The sequence below is a fragment of the Rattus norvegicus genome, chromosome 1 (assembly GCF_021556685.1).
Source record: "Rattus norvegicus strain SHRSP/BbbUtx chromosome 1, alternate assembly SHRSP_T2T, whole genome shotgun sequence".
Lineage (NCBI taxonomy): Eukaryota > Metazoa > Chordata > Mammalia > Rodentia > Muridae > Rattus > Rattus norvegicus.
The window spans coordinates 17,112,681-17,133,365 of record NC_141534.1 but is presented as its reverse complement, the minus strand read 5'-3'; the positions used below and the strand labels follow the sequence as shown (position 1 = coordinate 17,133,365).

General features: G+C 47.2%; 1 long non-coding RNA gene across 2 annotated transcripts; it reads right to left on the bottom strand.

The window, feature by feature from the left end:
• Positions 1 to 500: 500 nt before the first annotated feature.
• Positions 501 to 19,512, bottom strand: LOC148006859 (uncharacterized). 2 transcript variants are annotated; one of them, XR_015644714.1, is made up of 3 exons: positions 19,274 to 19,512; positions 5,359 to 5,593; positions 501 to 2,361 (listed from the first exon to the last, which is right to left on the bottom strand). It is a non-coding gene; the product is annotated as an uncharacterized LOC148006859 (long non-coding RNA). The 2 variants fall into 2 exon arrangements; XR_015644710.1 differs by lacking the exon at positions 19,274 to 19,512 and adding an exon at positions 8,600 to 8,730.
• Positions 19,513 to 20,685: the final 1,173 nt, after the last annotated feature.

Here is a 20,685-nt window from a genome sequence, read left to right as displayed (position 1 = left end):
CTCAGATAACGATGAATGTTATTAACAAAACGAAAGAAAAACTACCCATCAGCCCAGTCATCTGTTATTTAGTATCTAATACTATGCACTGTGTATGATTCCATGTGCTACACTCTGATACGGCTGGCAGCATGGTTGGTAAGTTTACACCAGCATTCTCCCCAACACCTGAGCAAACGCATAGGGCCATCTTGAGAAGACAGCTGTGCCATTAGACAATAGCAACTTTTCTGTCTTATGGGACTACTTGGATAAAATGTAATAGTGTGTGGCATAGGTCTGCATTAGGAGCACTTAAATATGGTAATACACATACGGTTCAATGATTTAGTTAAAGAAGTCCATTCTCTATTTCCTACTTGTCAGATAGATTTTCTGTTGAATGAACATCAGTTCATTCTTCGTACATCTGCACTTAATGTTCCTTGACCTACTGTGGAGGTTACCCGATACTGTACCTTACTACGAGAACCCAGGTTCTTTTTTTTTTTTTTTTTTTTAAGTGTAACTTCTAGATAGCTGAAAACACATACACTCCTCTTCATTCCCCGTGCCTTTCAACATTCTTGGTTCCATTCCACTGGAGTCACACAGTTTTTGTGTGAATAAAGGAACCACCAAGCATCCCTAAGCCTTGCACCCTCAACAGCCTCTAGTTTGGAATAGGCCAGTTCTTGCCCAGTGAGATAGATGACTTAGCTCCCTCTACTACCCAAGACTCAGTCCCATAGGCATTTGACACATTACAGAAACTAGTACCTTCCTTTGAGGGTCAGCTTGACATTAAGGCTGAGTTCTAATTTAATGTATTAATTGTTGACGTTGTCTAAGCTCCACCCACAGTTACCTGACAACAACCAGGTGTGCCTGACACAATAAAAGGGGCTGCTTGCCCCTTTCTCACTCTCTTCTCTCTCTTGCTCTCTTACCCTCTTCCCCCTTTGTCCCTCTCTCCCCATTTCCCTCCCCCTCTCTCTCCACAAGCTCATGGCCAGCCTCTACTCCCCCATCCTTTCTCTGCCTTTCTCTGCCCCTACTATGCTCTTGACTCCCCTCCCCATGCCCTGAATAAACTCTATTCCATACTATACCATCATTGTTCCGTTCCACTGGTCCCTCAGGGGAAAGGGATGCCTCAACACAGACCAGACGAGGCACCCCCTTTTCCATACTTCACCACACCTCCATAGAACGTATCCCGCCCTCTCTTTATCTTTTTATAAGCACACCATTCATGATTTTGCAGTTTTGTATTTTTTTAAAGCTCTATGGGTATCTTATTTTCATCAGGAAAGCGCTATTTGGTTCACTACCATCATAGTGAACCTCCTAGCAACCCTCTCTGGCCACGTGACTGGTGGCGGGTAAAGAACTCAGGCTACAGAGCTGAGAGCTGAGTGGCCGGCCTCCTTAAGCACTGTGTGATCCCAATGGGTAGTTCCACGTAGCAAATGCAGACTGGTTTTACAGTGACCCTGCGGTTATGTATTTATTAAGCATCGAGGCACAGTTCTATTTCAGCGACTATGGGAAATAACCAAAAACATGGAAAAAATGACAGCCCCCCCCCCCAGCACAGAGTGACTCATTTAAATCAAGGGAGGTGGGGACTTTCAAGAGATTTTTGCCCAGGTTCCTTCTTTCTGAGTACATTACAGTTGTCAATAAATAAGCATTGTAGCTCGGTGTTCCCACATAATCACTTAGGGCTGCAATCCTCTTTCTCTCTCCCTCTCTCTCTCCTCTGCGCGAGTGCACTTGTTCGAGCATGTGTGTGTGTGTGTGTGTGTGTGAGAGAGAGAGAGAGAGAGAGAGAGAGAGAGAGAGGTGATAATGAATCCACATCAGTTCCATAGTCTTTAATAGATTCAATAAATACACCTCATCCATCTCTCTTTGTAGCATCTGACCTTAGAGGTAACTAGTGTACAGGCCTGCCTTCAGTCGAGGGTAGAACTGCCTCAGGGTTTGAAAGGGGATCTAGTCCCACGCTTGGTGTCCAGTTCAGACAGGCCTTGCCACAGGGCTTTGTCCATGGAGGTGCCCAGTAGCCCTAGCAGGCCTTCCAGGGGCAGAGTCAGCAGCAGGTTGGGGGGATCAGGACCTAGACTGTAGGGAGGACACTCCCAGAAAAACCAGTGAGACTTTGGTAATTGGAAGTGACAGTGTGCCCAGGGCAGGGCAGCCTGGGGAGAGGGCCAGGCAAGGCTAGTAGTTAGGGAAGCATTTGCATAATTGCATTCACCTGAGGGACTCCATTTACTCAACAATGAAGCTCATTGTGGTAAAGCCAGCAGCTGGCCGCAGGGTTGGAACAATGTGAGGCTTTGGCCTTATTCTTCCAAACCAAATGCTGGGACTCTGGAAAAAGAGAGACAATTAGCATGTCAAATAGAATAGAGTTAGGGCCAGAACAAACGTTACCGTGAGGTACCCGGCTCCGTTGTGAGCCGTGCCCCTGTGCGGAGTACTTTTAAGGATGTCAGCAGGTTACATGCTATTCACAGTGCCCTGGTCGTGAGTGCAGTGTGAACATTGTATATTTCACATTGCACACGTGTACTTGACAATTATACCCGGAAGGAGACAGTCACCAAGCACAGGTTTGCCCTTTGTGTTTGGTAGCGGGTGGGCCACGCGTTCAGGTATTTCTCTGCAGAAGGCTATTGCTGTTTGAATTTGGAGCCCATTCTTTTGTTTTCAGTCTGAGGAAGAGGATGAAGGGCTTGGGACGTAGGGAGGAGGTGTTCTGTGGAAGAGGCCTGGTGTACTCTGTGTCCTGTTTACCCAAGACTCTGGATAGATATGGGGGAGATAGGAAGAGCTACTGTAAACATCGTGAGGGGCTCATTTCCTGGCATCACCTACACTTATATTAAAGGGGGGGGGGGGGTGCAGGGGGTGGAGGCCGGGCAGCTTCTAAGACAATTCCTTTAACCGGCTCAGAAATTGTTACAGCTTGTTTCTCAAAATCAGAACACGGGGTGCTTTTCCAAGAGAGAAAACCCCTTAGAGTGTTTACCTATTTGCAACTTTAATTCATTTCATTTTCTAGTTGACCTGCTAGTAGCAGTGAAATTTCTAATCTCCCTTCTTTCCTCCCTCCCTCCCTCTGTCCCTTCCTTCCTTCTTTCCTTTCTTCCTCTTTCCTTCCTCTCTCCCTTCCTCCCTTCCTCCCTTCCTTCCTTCTTCCCTCCCTCCCTCTCTCTTCCTCCTCCCTCCCTCCCTCCCTCCCTTCCTTCCTTCTTTCCTTCCTTCCTGAGCATTTCATCTGGGGAAGAAGATTGAATTTCTTTGAGGTTTATGTTGTCTTTTAGTCAATGGAGAATGGGAAGCCAACTGCTTTCACTGTCTCCTGGCTTCCTGGCAGGACAGAAGCTAGAAGCAAAGCAGGATTCCCGAGCTGGATGTCAGGAAGAGGCCTGCAGGTCTTTGACAGGCCCCCAGTCCTCCAGAGAGGGCATGCTGATCAAAAACATCCACGGCTGGTTTTGATTTTCCTCAGAATGGGTAATCCAAATGGCAAGTGGAGGCACCTTGCTGCCAGGACAGAGAGTGATGGTGGCAGGTCAGCCCCTCCCAGGAGGGATGGCAGAGGCTACCACACCTGGCACACACAGGAAGCCTCAGCAGACCCATATCTAAGGCCCCATCAGTTCTCATGACTCAGCCTTCCACTCCAATCTCTGCCCCATCAACCCACCATCCCCTGCTCCCAACAAGAGCTTTCTCAAACAAAAGGACGACTTTCCTAGAACTCCTCCCGCTCCAGGTGGTTCATGCCAGTGCTCCCCAAGCATGTTGCACACAGAAAGTGTCTGCACAAAACCCCGTCCCAAACCTCAGAACTCTCAGGAACAAACCGGGCACAAGTTGGAAAACTGTATTTACATGACATTCCTCATTCTCTGCCCCTAGGGGATGCGTGAAGCACAAAAGTGTCAAATTCCTTATAGATTTTTCTCCTCTGTGTGTGTGTGTGCGCGCGCACACACACACACACACACACACACGCACACACACACGCACACACACACCTGTGATAATATTCAATTTATAATTTAGAACTGCTATAATAATTTAATGAAAGTTATGTGAACATAGCCCCTCTCTGATAGTATCCCTTACTGTAGTTCCCAGCAATCCTGGTTTACAGATTTTTTTTTCTCCCACTCTTTATTAAATTGAGAACTTTTATTTTTTCATTTAAAAGAAGCACTTTAAATCATAGGTGATTATTTCTTGCACCTTGGGCGATTAACCTGTAAAAAGAGGATTACCTGGCCACACCCAGGATGACCCCCCCCCCCAATCTGATAACTGACATGATTTCTAGAGGACGAACAGGGGTGCAGCATATGAAGCAAGGATACCCCGGGCACTGTCACTCTGAGACTTCTGGTCTAAGGGAACTTTGAAGGCCCATCTCGCTCCAGTAATCCAGAAGCGCGTGTCTTTGCGGCAGAGTGGAGTCAGTGCCTGGAGATGTTTACTGGATGCAGGACAGCGCAGAGGAAGGATAAACACTGGAATGAGGGCCAGCAGGTCATGGTGGTGGTCAGTCCAGCAGTAGTGCTCACCAACGACAGACGGCCCTCAGAGCTGCTGCCTGTGTCTGTGCAGGTTAGGTGTGCACAGTGCTTCCCTGAGGAGGGGTAGCATAGAATCCTAAGCCCCCAACCCCGCCAGCTGCCTAAGCTTTGGGAAGATTTACAGCTTGTGGGCTGAAGGAGGCCCATTAGGAGGCACAGAGTCTGTAGCAGAGCACTTGAGACGTGCATCCCTTCCTGACTGGGGCCCCTAATGAGTCATTCCACTCCTCTTTCTCTGTCAAGGGAGAAAACCTCTCATTCAGTTAAATGTAGGTACTTGAGGCCGGCCGTCATCACCCTGAATTCAGAAAACGTTCAAAAAGTGCCCTGCAAAAAAGCCCAAACTAGACATTTCCATCAAGCGTAAAAAAGTTTCTTCTCCTGCCTCTCCTCCTACAGTCCGGGCTGCCTAGGCTAGAAGGCCGTGTGAACCGTGCCCGGCAACCTGCTACAGCCTTGTTAGGCCCAGTCACCTCACAAGGGTAATTCTGACCGTCTTCCCTCCAGTCTCTACCACCACGCACCCACAGTTCATCTCCTTTCTACACTAGACTACAGTCCATTCGTCTACCCTCAGATGGACTCTAGATATCTTTCTAGAAACAGAGCTTGGTACAACCTGTGCAGTTCTGTGCCCTCCTGTCATTTTGCCTTCTCAGCGGGGCCCTCAGATTCGTGGTGTGTCAGCCAGGAACTGCCCTAGGCACCCACTTGCCTCCCCCCCACCCCACCCCATACCTCCCCTCCCCTTGTCTGTGGGACTCACCTGCAGATGAATTTGACTGTCTACCAAGCTTTCCCCTCCTTCCACGGGAATTGTGCCCACTTCACGCTCTGACAGGAAGTTATTTATTTTGTTTTCTCACGGGACCTTGTCGCCAGCAGTAAGTGCATGCTCCCCAGTCTTCTCTGTCTGCCCTTTCTCAAAGCCCCGAACTTTTCATAAACTGAAGATTTCTCTGAATGGAGAGTTGTATTAGCAGGGACAGTAGCAGCTGGCTCTGGAATGATGTTCGATAACAGAGAAGACCGAATTAGATTTGTACACATTCATTACGGTGCTGAGTGATGTCTATGGTGTAGTTCCGTAAAAAGCAGACGCATCACTGTGTGTATCGCAGCCACTCTGAATACAAAGACGCTGTGAATGAAGCCCTACTGACACTCCTGACAAGGTCACAAGTGAGCCAGGAGGAAAGAGGACAAGGATGACTTTCTGTGTAACGCCACTGTCTGACTTGACACAAAGAGCTTATATTGCGTTTGTAAAATCAATTAAGAAAAAAATGGTTACTCGATGAGTAAACAGCACTCAAGAAAGATGCTTTCACACAGGGAGGAACATTTCTACCTCAGACAGAGCCGAGACAGCCAGAGGACGACATTCCAAGTCCCCACACACTACAGCCAGGACGCCACCACTGATTTTGTGAAGGATTTCTATCTTCTAGAGGAATCGCAGTTTTACAAAAGGCAGTTCCAGATAGATGGCTGTGCACACCTTTAGTCCCAGCACTCAAAAGGCAGAAGCAGGCGAATTTCTGAGTTGAAGGCCAGCCTGGTCTACAAAGTAAGTTCCAGGACAACCAGGGCCACACAGAGAGTCTCCGTCTTGAAAAGGCAAATACAAACAAGCAAACAAAAACAAGAACACCACAAAACCAAAACACAAAAGGCAGCTCCTTCCTCAGAACTAGGATGTGTCAGTCAATAGGTCATTGAGCAGAGTTCTTGACACAGGGTTAGGTTTGATTGTTGGAGAAGTGGGGGCCAGTAGAAGATGATTCAGAAATGAATATAAATTCAATTGAGGTTATACTATAATGATAAGAGAATTTGTGGCATTGAACAGATTCCAAGTTCACCTCAGCTTTTCTGGAGAAAAGGGAAAGGAAAAGGTAGGAAGGACCCTGGGCAATGACCAGACAGTTGCCACAGCTAAAGCCTACATCTTACTGAGGAAGCACATCTTCCTCATGTGCCTTCCATTTTTCAGGGAAGAAGGGCAGGAAGTGGCAACAAAGGAAGGAAAAATACTTTTTCAGATGAGGCTTCATGTAACCTAGGCTGGCTGCAGACTCACTATGGAGCTGAGGATGTCTTTGAACATCCCTCCTGCCTTGACATGACATGTGGTCGGATTACAGACTCATACCACCATATCTAGACCTGAAGAAACCCTTTTTAAGTGAAAGAATAGGGCCAGCAAGATGGCTCAGTGGGTAGAGGCCTGATGCCCGAAGTTCGAGTCCTGGATCCTACAAGGTAGAAGAAAACAGACTTGTGAGAGTGGTCCTCTGATATCCACACATGTACTGTGACATATATGTGCCTATATATATACACATGCACCCACAGCACAGGCACATGCACATACATCATACCACACACACATACACACACACACAGACACACATACACATACACAGACACAGACACACACACACACACACACACACACACACACACAGAAACAGGTGAAAGCCTGAATCAAGCCTGTGGGACATAGTTTGGTGACCTCTGCCACAGAATATTTCTGGATCGTCTTAGGGTTCCCGAGTCCCGGATGACTCAAAGTCCAGTCGATCTACCTTGTTGGCTCCTGAACACAGGTTAAAATTTGATCCTTGTTGATGTAGTATTGAGGAGTGGTCTGATGCTGACAAGTGATTAGGTCTTGGGGTACCACTGTCAGGAGCCCATCAGTTCTTTTCTCAAGAGACAGGTTCCCACTTTCCAGATGGTGGGCCAGTCACTGTGAGAGTGGGAGACAGAGCAAGGATACTATGGTGCTTTCTGTCTCCCACATGTTCTAGTTGTCCTTCCATGTTCCTGCCATGCTACCTGGGCCACTCACCAGAAATCAACTGCTTTCCTTTATAAGATACTAATTATCAGGTGTTTCGTGATAGTCAGAAGGAACAGACTAAAACATTCACCAAGCAGGTAACAATTACAAACTGGGAGAACCAAGTACTCAACAGAATAGTTCTTGATCCCATTGCAATGTAGGGACAGACGCCTTAGTTCAAGGGGATGGATATTGAGTTTCAGGAGCAGCTACCACAAAATACCATGGACTGAGTGGTTTACAAATAATAAATTCTTATTGCCAATTATTGTCGGGGCTGAGAAGTCAGAAATCAAGGATCCTGTCCACGTGTCAGCCGATGAGTTAGAGGTGCCTTCGCTGAAGAGAGATGTTCCTGCTGTGACCTAACCTGGGGCTGTGCGATGGCACTTGGCACACCCTGCTCTCCAGAAGCTCTAGAGCTCCCCAGTGGACAACTTGCTCTCCTTGTTTTTTCCTTGCTCCTTTAGCATTTCCACTCTTCCATTGTCTGTTAGCTTGACCCAGAAGACGCAGCCCAGGGACTACAGAGGTCACTGGCAGCTAAGGCAGGAGGAAACACTAACAAGCCGAGAGCATGCCAGGTTTGCACTGTATGATTATCCGGTCTTGCTGCGACCTGCTAGCTTTGAAACCACATACCACATAGAAGGATCGCTCAGTTCCAACCCCAAGAGATGGGGACAGTTTCCCAGAAAACATGACTCAGTTCTCTCGGCCCATCTCCACCAACATGGAGCCAATTGTGCCTCCCTTCCTGGTGAAACTTCTGTTTGCCACGCAGATAGTAATTGTCAGGTTTGGCAAATAAAAATTCGGAGCAGCCAGTCAAGTTTGAATTTTGTCAGAGATACTGATTTTTTTTTTTTTTGACAGCCTCTCGCTCTTTAGCTCTGGCTGTCCCGGAGTGCGCTGTATTGACCAGGTTGGCCTCAAACTCACGAAGACCACCCTGCCTTTGGCTCCTTTGTCTAGGACCAAAGGCGTTCCCCTCCACTCCCAACCTCGTCACAGATTCTCTACTGTAGGTGTGTGAAAGATATTATACGTTCCCAACGCTGCATGGGACATATATGTATACTGAAAATACATGAAGTCCGATTGGGTTAGGAGTCTTATACCTTATGAAGCAATCCTGTTTATCAAGAGAACCTACCCCATCCAAAGGCCTTTCTATTTAATGTTGTTATTCTGGGCTCCAGCCTGAACTCTGTACACCTCCCTCCAGGAGCGGCTGGATCTTCGAGAACAGTCCCCACACATGACTTCCTCTTCGGTTCTGTGCGTACAGGGCATCCTTGCCTGTGTAGGTAGAAGCTTGCTCTCTGAGTCACAAAACCCACGGTATCATAACTCTTTCTGCCTGACATACGAAAGTCTTGCCTCTAGTTTCTGTTCTTGAAGACATGATCTTGTATAGTTCAGGCTAGCCCCTAACTTGTACTCTCCTAGGTTGGCTTTAATATCTTTATCCTTTTGCTTCTCTCCTCTCTGTGCTGGGATCTTGGACCACCACATCTAGCCTCTTGGACATTTCTTTGAAAATCCAAGCTTGGTTGCCTCTAGCCACCACCACGATGAAAAAAACCCCCAAGGACAGGGAAGGTTCCAGGAGAGTTGGAAAAGAGTCAGACCAGAGCCCTTCAGTGTCTCCTACAGATCAGAGGATTAAATGCTAACCATATGACATGCCTAGAAGCTGGCCCCAGCTCTGTGTGAACCTGTTGAACTCCAAGTAGCAGCTTCTACATTGTGTCATGTTTCCTCAGAACAGTTAATCTACGGGGCAGCCAGCTTAAAGAGAAATAGCCAACATCTTCCAGGAAAACAACCCAAGACGCCATTTTAAAGAACTCCTGTGCTTCTGATGCTAAGAAGCCCACACCTAAAAAAAAAAAAAAAAAAAAAAAAAAAAAAAAAGAAGCCCACACCTTCTCCATGTGTCTGCACAGTATAGTTCTTTGCTTTTTAACCTTGTAGGTGTGATCTGTTGAATCCCTTCCCTTCCTAGCCACTCGGTCAGGACTGGATTTATTTTTCTTTCCGGTCAATGTGAGGTCCCACTGTTTGCCTTGATAATGGCCTTCATGATACGGTGAAACACCTCAAGATGAGCTGGTCTTTGGCCGACTCTCAGAACATGGGCAAGGTTAAAGGTCGCCCCTGGTCCCTGTTCTTTCTTCCCTGCGCACGTGGGAATGGGATTTTGAGATCTTTGACATGTTGTCGTCCAGCTCCAGGCCCTTGCCTGGCTCGATGCTTATTAGTTTACTAAGGCTGATGAAAAGGATCCCACAGCCAGAGTGGCCTAGGCAACAGCTAAATATTTGTTTTCTTGCCGTTCTGGGAACTAGATGTTCAAGATCGAGGTGTCAGTCGCTCTGTCCTGAGACCTCTCTTATGGGCTTGTGGCCTCTGCTGTCTGGCTGTGTCTTCAAGTCTTTTTTTCCCTCTGCACATGTGTGCCTAGTGTGTCCCTGTTTCCTCTCCATGAAAGGATAGGAGAGCCTGATGGTGGCAGCCACCATTGATCCCAGCATTCATGAGGCAGGGGCAGGGAAATCTGTTAGTTCAAGGCCAGCTTGGTCTACAGAATGAATTCCAGGACAGCCAGGGCTACGCAGAGAAACTCTTGTCTTAAATAAACAAATGAAGGATACTAGAGACTCGAATTCACGCCCACTCTGACAGCATAACTTTAATCTCTGCCTTGCTGGGCCTATCTTAAATTCAGTCACATAGTGAGATTCTAGGGGTTAGGGTAACACCAAATGAACCTCAGGGAGTCCCCAGTCAGCCTGTGACAATCACGGTGTGTCCAAACTCAAATTTAGTGCCAGCATATGCAGACAATTATCATGTGCGTGTAATTTTTTTGTTGAATCAGTACACCGCCTTTGAGGCTCTCACTGGCAAGGTGCGTGCTTGGGGTTGGTGTAATTACTCCTCACCCACATACTACACTGGTTGACGACTGTGTAGTGAAAAGTACTGTGGCCAGAGGTAATATCTGTGACCACCCCCTCTCCCCCCGGAGACAATGGCGTACGGTGAGTGCACACTTCATATTGCAGAGCCCAAGTGTGTGTCTGAGGGCAGCTGTGAGGTTCTCCGGGCTCTTGTCCTTTGGGCCCCCTTACAGGAGAACCTGATTTCTTTCAAGGCGAGAGTCCCCACTTGCCTCTCTTTGTCCTGCTTCCTTTCTCTCCTCTAAGCGGGGAATTTAAAAAGAGCACCCACCAAGGATCTGCTCCCCGGGGGCGAGCACGGGAGACTCAATAGCTTAACCACTAGTTCTCTGAGCTCTGCTCTCTCAGTCTTTCAGGAAAGGGAAGAAGAAGAAGAAAAGAAAGAAAGCAAGCCAAATACTTTGATCCCTGGGGAGGCGAAGCGGAAGTTGATCTTCGCCATTAAAGTTTTTTTTATAGATAGCAAAGTCCACGCTTCCACCTGCACCCAAAGCACACAGGCAGCTGGCAGAACAAAGCACCAGGGGAAAGGAGCTGACCAGAATCTCTTAAATTGCCCGTACAGGTGCAGCTTGTTTTTCCTCCCTGGTGCAGTCACCAGTGATTGACAACGTTTTCTACCCAGCCGACTTAACCCTTTCTTCCCCGACAAGCGGCAAAGCCCGGTGCTTCAGAAAGAGGGCCTTCCCACTTCAGGTCTCTAGAGAGACTCCAAGTGGATGAGAGCGGGGGGTCTCACAGCAGCCCTGCCTGCCGGGCGTGAGGATAAGGTTGAAGAGTTTTAAGGGTTGGAGGAACAAGCCGATCAGGCCAATGTACTTCCTTTTAATAAAGAGACAGCAGCTACATAAGAGAACACGGGCCATGATCTGGTGCCTGATGTGCCTGGCGCTACCTGACCTAGAAATCCGAGTCCTCTGTGCCGCAGCTGCTCTTCCTCACCATCAAACAAGTTACTCTGCAGTCTAAGCCAGAGCAGAGAAGAGGCACAACTGTGTAGCCACGGTTAGAACTGCCCCGGAGCATGCTGGGATGCCTCGCTGGCTCCGAAGTTCGCCTGTGTCCCCTGCAAGGCTCCAGGCATCCTTACCTGGGATTTCACAGTTGTGTGTGGAGAATGGGTATTTGTGAGTCCTCCACGTAAGGGCCACATTTGTGTGGAGTCTGGGTAGATAGATAATCCGCAGACCACTGTCCTCCTGTTCCCCTGAGGGAACGCTCAAGGTGGTCAGGGTGGGAGTGAGCGGAGGGGTAAAAGAAGGGTAAGCTCAATCTTAGGCAAACTCATAAGCAAAAGTCGCGAACTCCCCAACGCCCCAAAAGTTAAACATTGGACAAAGGCCAAGAGCATAGGAGGAATTGCTTCCTAAACACCGAAACTTCTAGTAAGAGGGGTAGGACGGATTGCGGATACAGAGAAAGGTCCCAGAGCTGGGCAGGGCTCAGCGATAACCCCAGACCTTCTGGGCTTCCTCTTCAGGGACCTGAGCTCAGGAAAGTGGCTTGTTTGCGAGATGTTAGTAGCACAGATGTTTTCTCGTTTGGGTAGGTCCATTATAAAACGTCCCTTTAGCACAAAATGAACACTCTTGATTTTAATTCAGGGACTATAACCTAGCTAGCACAGACCATGACCTCTACCGCTCCCTGTTACAGCCATGCAGTGAGAATCTGACTTCCAAATGGGAAGAACTGGGGGGAGGGGGGTGTTTAAGTGATTCTGACTTGTCTTTTGAGCGTCTTGATGAACTTCCAGCGATCACATTGCTCAGCGAGCGACCATTCTGCGTCCTCGGTCTTAATTTAGCTTTTGAAAGAGAACCCCTATGAGCCAGGTGGGAGATATTTGTCCAGATAATCTGTAGAGTAAAACAACCAAGGGAAATTGGTGGCTGACAGAGCCATCTACGCCATTCATAAATCAAGCCTCTGGAAATGAGACGGAATGTAGTTCTGTGGCCCAAAGCTACTGACTCAAAGACAAAACTTTGAATTTTCATTAATCATTTTGATCTTAGACATAGATAAGAGTTGCTAGTGATTGTGCATGAAATAAAATCCCAAGGTACCATGGTGATAATCTCGTGAGGCAGTGCTCAGATGCATTGAGCGCAGGCTCAGTGGCGCTGTTAAGCAGTCGGCGGGGAATGATGCCTCTCAAAGAGACCCCAGCCCTGGCGGGCAAAGTCCTCCCTCCATCTGAGAGGACCTTCCCTGGACTGGGCCACCGCTTTAATAGAATCCCCAATTACTTTGTGAGACGGTCACTCCTACATCTCCTGTCATGTCTTTTGATGTCACCATTGTAATGTGGAGGCCTTGGCATTGGCAGTGCAGAGGCCCACCGAGAAACAGAGCAGGTTTCACACACACACACACACACACACACACACACACACACACACACACACACACCCTCTTGGCTAGGCTATTCCAAGAGGGAGGGACTCTTTAGATCCCCACCCACATTCTGGGAGATTTGCACACAAAGGGTGATAGCATGCTCTAGACTTTGGATACTCTTGACCTTGGGAAAAACTTTTTTTTTAAGTTTGTAAAGGTAATTACCATCATTTACAGTACTGGAGCAAAGCCCCACCCTGGGCTGCAGGCCAGGGGATCTCAAAGTAGGGAGAGGGTAGTGGGGGTGAGCCAAATCCAAGACAAAAGCACAATTATGCTCACCTAAAAGCTCCCTCTGTTGGGGGTGGTTAAAGAAACACCCACTCTAAGGGAGGTGTGTGCAGGGAGGGGCTACCTTTGAAGTTCTGCATAAATCTAGAATGGGGTCCCCCTATGGTGCTGGGAATAAGGATGCATGCTCCCCACCCTGACTCTCTGACGGGGCTGAGCCATAAGGAAATGGACTTCTTACTTGACTTGCCAGTTGTTGAAAACCCAGTTTCAAATCAAAGAATTTTGGAAGAATTAAGACAGTGGGACATGTTCAGGAGAGTGGTATGAGGGGAGGTTTCTTAGTTTCTCCACAGAAAGGAATGCCAAGTGAACCCCCCCCCCCACTTCCCCTATTACCTTTTTTTTTTTTTTTTTAAACAAAGTCCACCTCACTTTTGAACTTTGTTTTCTTTTTGATTCGAGTCAGAGAGATCTGGGAGAAGATCTAAAGCCATGTTTGTGGCCGGGAGTAGTGTCATGCCTTCACATGCACAGCACCACAAGCGACTTGGGGGAGCAGTCAGTGACAAGGGTACTGGCAACAACAGGAGCTCCTGGCCCAGTGCCCTAGGTGGATCCCCCAAGGGCTGTCTCCAGAGAGGCTCTTGGGCACTGCCTCAGGGTTTCTACTGCTTTGACAAAGCACCGTGATCAAGAGCAACTGGAGGAAAGGGTTCATTTAGTTCAGGCTTTCACATCACTGTTCTCTCATCAAAGGAAGCCAAGGACAGGAACTCAAACAGGGCAGGAACACGGAGGCAAGAACTGACATAGAGGCTGTGGAGGGGTGCAGCTTACTGGCTTGCTCAGCGCGCTTTCTTATAGAACCCGGGACCACCAGCTCAGGGATGGCGCCACCCACATGGGCTGGGTTCTCCCCCCTTGATCACTAATTGAGAAAATGCCCTACAGTTGGATCTCAGGGAAGCCTTTCCTCAACGGAGGCTCCTTCCTCTCCGTTGACTCTACCTTGTGTCTAGTTGACACAAAAACCAGGAAGTACAGTGCTGTGTTCAGAAGAACCACTGTAGAAGGCGAGGGTCCCCCTTTCATCCTGGAGTGAAATACCCAGGACGGAGGTTGTAGGAACCTGAGCGTGTGGCAGCCTCTGTGAAGATGAGGGCTAACATTTCAGGGCGGTCACCTCCTCTGGTTGCCTCACACCCCAGATGCACACTGAGTGTGGTCGGTTTTCAGCTGCCTGCTGGGGAAGGAGGGGGGAAATCACAGCCCTTGGACTAGAAACAGCACCGCTCCTACCCGAACCCCCGGATACCCGTGGAGTCTCTCCAACCACCTGGCACGGAGGGCGATTCAAGAGTCATTTGTTTGTCTCGCTTTTGTCTGCACCTCGTGCCAGCTGGGGTGCAGGACAGCCGCACAAACAATTGTGTGTGTATAATACGGGAGATGTAAGAGTTTAATTGATGGCCCGGGGTAGTTGAGTTCCAGAGGGGGGTAAGCAGACAGGTGAATGGGGAAGACAGGAGGGAAGACGGGGAGGAAAGGAGAGTTGGCATAGATTTCCACAGGAAACAGAGGATACACCGAGCCGTCATCTTTGTGGCAGGATGCGGACCTGCTGTGTTTTTCCACGGTCCGATCTCACACACAGCTCATCCCCAGCAGTTTGTTCTTCTTTAGGAAGCTGCGACTGGGCCTGGGTCTCCCTCGTGCAGTATTTATTATCTGCGCCTGCGCGCACACTGTGTAAACACTGGGGTTAAGTGATAAGCACTCACTTGTCTCCATCATACAGCAAAGCAGCAAATGAACACTGTGGGACTATTGCCCACGGCTGAGGCAGACCTAAGGCTGCGTCCTCAGGGCACACTAACGGGAGTGGACCACCAAGGAAGAAAAGCTTCCTCCCCATACATCACCTTTCGCCACCCTGAACCCCAAGTGATATCATTTCTCAGGGCATGAAACACGTTGGCAAGGCCTCTCTTTGCACCACGGTAGCCTGTGTGTGACGGGAGAACAGAGGGAAATTTTATTAACTGGGTAAAGGCTTGAAATCAACGTCTCCAGAGCAAGACGCAATCTCAGGTTTTGGTCGTCCTGCTGTGGTTTTGCAGATGGCTGGGTTTTTCTTTTTTCTTTTGCAAGAGGTATCGGAAATTTGGGGAATATTAAATGTTTCAATTTCTTACTCAGTGTTAATAGTAGAATGTCATGTTTTATCAAATGTGTTTGGAATGAGCGTTTTAAAAATCAAATTTATGTTTAAGGAAAATGGAGTGGCCAGCTTGGTGAACTCCATCCGAATGATGGAAAAGGAAGTTTTGGAATTTGGCAAACCGGAAATGCCACCCTGCCACTCCAGCCTAGGAGACACAGCATCGCAGACGTGCTTCTAACCTCACGGAGTGGGAGGAGTTCTGCTTTGCTTTGAAGTGGGAATATTGCTCTCTTGTCAGCTTATTTTGATAATGGAGGTAATATGGGTAAGATGCTTGGCAACGAGGATTTTCTTCCTTTAACTAGCCTATGCTCAGGGAATGCTAGCTTTAAAAAAAAAATCAGAACTGGCACATAATTACAAATAATTACAATACTAAATGCTTCTCCTTTCCCTGCTCAAATCTGACTGCACAGAAGACTGAACTGGAGTCATGGGTTTGATTTTGTGCTTTAATGGTGACAGCTGCTAAGGTAGTTAACGGTACCACCATACATGAACATATTGAAACACACGACAATTCAAAAAGTGAGGTCACAAAGGGTTCATTGGATGATACGGAAACAAAATATAAACTCGTAGAGCCCTGAATTCTTGCAGTGAAGAATTTCTGGCTTTGTGGGTCTAGGGTTGCTTCCCTTAGAAAAGTATTAAACCTGCACAGAGAAGAATAGTCAGGGTCTCAGGTTCCCAAGGAGCAAGGCACACATCTCAGCAGCCTTGGAAGGCTTTTGGCCGGGATGAAAAGGAATGCAAAATGCCATGCAAATTAGATTTAACCTTCTGGCTTATTTGCCTCAATAAAAAAAGCAAAAGGCCTAAAGGATTATATCCACATTTGAAGGTCATATTTTTATGTAAATAAGGAGTTGTTCAGAATGTTCTAGGGGTGTGAGGAATGCTATCCAAGGTCATGGGGTGGGTTCCCAGGTGGAGTCCGAGCTTCCGTGGCTCACTGACCTGGTCATCAGTAAGACTTTTAAGGACTTGACTGTTAACTCTGTTGATGCCACTGGCTGATGCAGGGGAGAAGAGACAAAGAAAGGGACCGGAAAAACAGAAAAGGGAGGAGTGTGAGAGAGTAGGGAATTGCGAAGGTGTAGGTAAGACTGAGGCTCTTCTCAGAGCCTGTGAGCTGGGTATGGTGGCTCATGACTTGAGCCCCAGCACTCACAGATCTCTGTGAACTCAAGGACAACCTGGTCTGTACAGTGAGAATCTGTCTAAAGAAAAAAAATATGATTTAATATCCTGTGGTAGTGGACTCTTGGTTAGAAATCCAAGGACCATACCAGGTGTCTAAGAAATGGGTGCGGATGTCACTATATTATTGGTGTATTATTGATTGATTGATTGATTGCTGGCTTTGGACCTAGGCCCTCACACATGCCCGGAAAGAGCTACTTCTTTGTCCCTGCACGTTAGCCTCTGTACTGTGCTCCATACCCAGGTTAGTCCACATTTATGTTCAGCTCCTACTATGTGCAGTCAGTGGTAAGTTCTGGGCACACAATGAAGGATACCATTCCTTTCTTTAAGACCATCATTACTTTCACTATCATGACTAAAAGAAGGAGGAAGTCACTCTCCCACGTCCTAATTTAGGAATCTTGGTGACGTTCGAGATGAAACTGGGCTGCCCTGTCCCCATAGAGGGCTTGGTAAAAAGATTCTTTCTAGCCCTTAGAACAGCTCCAGGCCTTGACAAAGCAGCCTCTTTGGAAGCCTTCCTAAAGCACAACAGTGGGATTCTACAGGAAACCCCTGACCGGACATTGCTTGTAGCTGAACACCAAGGTCTGGGTTTGTCCTGCGAAGTGACTCCAGGTCACCTCACCTTCAGATACTGACCAATTCTCTTTCTCTGCTGTCACCTCCAGCATGACTGGGTTTCATGTTAGTGTCCTGTAACATGAGAGAATACCAGGGGAGCAGAGCTCCAGGGTCTCCAAGCCAGCAGAAGTCTGAGGCTCTTAGGAGTAGTGGTATCAAGGGTAGGAGTGTCTGGGAAGAGTTTTAAACCAGCTGAATGTGCTATGGTCCTTCCAAGCTGGTGAGATGATCTAACAATGTCTTAGGTCAAATGGGAATTTGTTGTCCATTAACAGAATAATTAGTAGCAACTGTAATTCACTTGCATTCAGACCCCATCCCTTAGGTATGCAATGCATAGAAGCAGCCTGACTTTCTAAAAAATATTTTTGTTTATTTTTGAGTTAATTAGTGTCTTCTTTCCCCCTCTTCCCTGTCAACTTTCCCACGCACCCCTCTCTCCTTCAAATTCACGGCCTCTTGATTTTCAGTGTTACTGCACGCAAAATTTAAGGTTTTCAGAAAAGGGACGCTTGAGTTTTTCTGTGTATCCCCTTCCTCCTCTGTCTAGAAAACACAAACATTTAGAAATGCCCTTACCTGAATTCTGTTACAAGTTCACATTTCGAGTTTTAGACTTTAACAAGAAGCACAAGCACCCTTCGTAACTGACTACCTAAAGGGATGACAGACTGAATCTAAAAGACAGACGTGTAAACAAGTCTTGCTGCCCTTTAGAAATGGGGACACTGATTGGCTCTTCCAGTAATTTACCTCCATATCTTCCCCATGCCAATGAGGGATCTTTCTGTTTGTTTGGAAAGAGGAGAGTATGGGAGAGGACCTCATTTTGGTCAGTAGTTGTTGAGTAAGTCACAAAATGTTGTGACTAGTTTGCAAACCTGGGTGGCAGGGAGTGGGGTGGGGTGGGGCGAGGAGGGCAAGCAAAGCCTTCCTGATTCGGATTGTTAAGGGGCTCAAGTTTGCACAGGAAAGTTGTCTAAAAACTACTCTGTGGTGGCAATGGCAGGAATCACGGGGCCATTTCAAGGCCAATCTCCTGGCTCAGCTGTATCTAGCGCCTCTCAAATGTTAGAAGGGACAGGCATCTAGAAATTGGCTGTTGACTTAAGTAATACAGATGTGCACACAAGCATGCGTGCACACCTGAAAGCAAACAGACGTGTGACAATCTTTAGGGGCCCTACATTTATTTTACTTATGTTTCAGCACTGGGGACTGAACCCTTGGCTTTGTGTCTTCCAAGCAAGTGCTCTACCAAGGATCTATATCCCTGGCAGAGTGTCCTAAATTATCATTGTATTTAGCGACATAGTGGACTCTAGCTCTTGATATGCAAATAGAATTAACCACCTTCTGTATCCAGTTGTTAAACACAAAAAACTATCCTACTTGTATGTGGAAACAGCAGCTCCCCTGGCTGTTATGTTATTTACATGTTTCCTACTTTGAACCCTGGCTCACTTAGTCATTATACATACATACATACATACACACATATGTACACACATACCTACATACAGACATACACATACATACACACACACATACACACATACATAGATACATACAGGCAGACACACACACATATACATACATACACACACATACACACATACAGACACACAGACACACATGCAGGCACACACACATGCACATACATACACACACATACACATATACACACATTACATACATATAGACGGACAGACACACACGCACACACGCACACACGCACATACATACATATATATCCAGGCCATGCTATGGATACTTACTTTTGACTGTGAATAAGGCTGAGGAGACGCAGCTTTGAAAGGGTGTTACCTAAGCGATAGCTGCAGTTGCAGTTGGGACTGGCTCTGCCACAGAGCTGTGGGCAAGGTACTCAGTTACAGTGTATTAAAGCACAGTGGCCCGGGCCTGTAATTCTACAATTTGGGAGGCCGAGGCAGGAGGATTTCAAGTGCGATGTCTGCCTGGACTACATAGTGAGACCTTTCCTCAACAAAACCCAACCAACAAACAGAGCTTCGCACTTGTTTTAGAACCCTCAGAGTCTCACTCCATTTCCAAGGTTTTCTGGATGAGCTCTGGAGGGAAATTCTCATGTGTGGAGGAGTTGAAGACACAAGCCTTTCCTCTACTTACTGTGACCTTGTCTTACCTCTTTCCCACTGAGCAGGGTCCATTCTAATCTCCCCCATCTGGGACCTTTTCCTTAGTGACACTTTGAGATACCGGGCTCTGGGTAGGTCTGGCTCTCCTGTCCATGGAATGAACTCTGAATTCTTCCAGGAAATGAAAACGAGTCCTCGTACCTTTGTACAACCTAACTCCTACTTTTCAGAATTGGTAGCTCTATGTTCGCAGCACAGAGCCTCTTTTACTATGGATTCTGTGTGTGCGCATGCGTGCCTGGTCTGTGGGTGTGTGCATGCGTGTACTCAGCCATGCGTGCACTCGTGTAGAGGCTAGAGATTGACATCTTTGTCAATTACTTTCTACCTTATAATCTGAGACATGCTGCCTCATTGAATCTGGGATTCACCTGGCGTTGCTCTTATGCGGGTACCGGGGTCTTGGGGAGTCCACATTCAGGCTTTTGCCGCAAGCACTTTACCTACTGGGCCACCTCCACCTTGAGACTCATTGCTAACATCCATGATGATACCTGTATCAAATCAGGCAGTGCTCATTCTATAACCGTTAGGAAATGGAGAAGATCTCATAATTAGCATCTATTGTAACATTAAAAAAAATCATACGTCTGTGTAGTATCAAATTTCAGAAGAGAGTGTTATACAAATAGAGGTGGTCATGTGAACCTTATTCATATGAAAAGGAGCTAAGAGGCTTCCAAAAGTGATTTGAATCTCCCAGAAGATAATCCCAGTCCAGTTCACATTTGTGGGAAGGGCTGAGCGAACGGTACCATTCCCCTACTAGGGAGCTGTCCCCTATCAGGAAGATTGACACAGGCAGCAGAAAGCAAACCAAGTTCATTTCTGGAGCCCAGGTCATTTCTAAATTCCAGATATTTTTGAGATCGAAAGGGGACAAGTTGATCTCGGATCCAGGGCACACTGAAGTCATGTTTGGAAAGCAAACTACCTTCCCTTGGCATGCTTGTGGGCCAGCAACCACTGTAGTGTTTTAACAGTCTGTTGCAAGCTTGGCGAATGTTTCAGTTTGCCAGACCTGTCATGATAAATTAATTACAGGATGTTGCAGAAATGGCTAGGCTCCAGCAGCATCTTGCATGGTTTAATATAGACCCATTTCCCCATTTCAATGTATTTGTGGTTAGATAAATCCTCAGAAATTTACAGCTGCTATAGACTACTTTATTATGTAGTATGTCTGCACACAGGGTAAGTATAGCAAGAACTTGATGTGCGTAAATTAAAGTGTGTAAATTTGACTGACATTGCTTTCCCACATGAGATACTTAGCTGCATCGACATAGAGTTCCCCGCATCATATTCGTCTGTGTGGCAGTCGGGGCTGGGTGACAGCGCCACTGCCTAGTTGCCCTCCACTTACTGCGCACTAATAGTTCAGAAAAATTATGTGAGA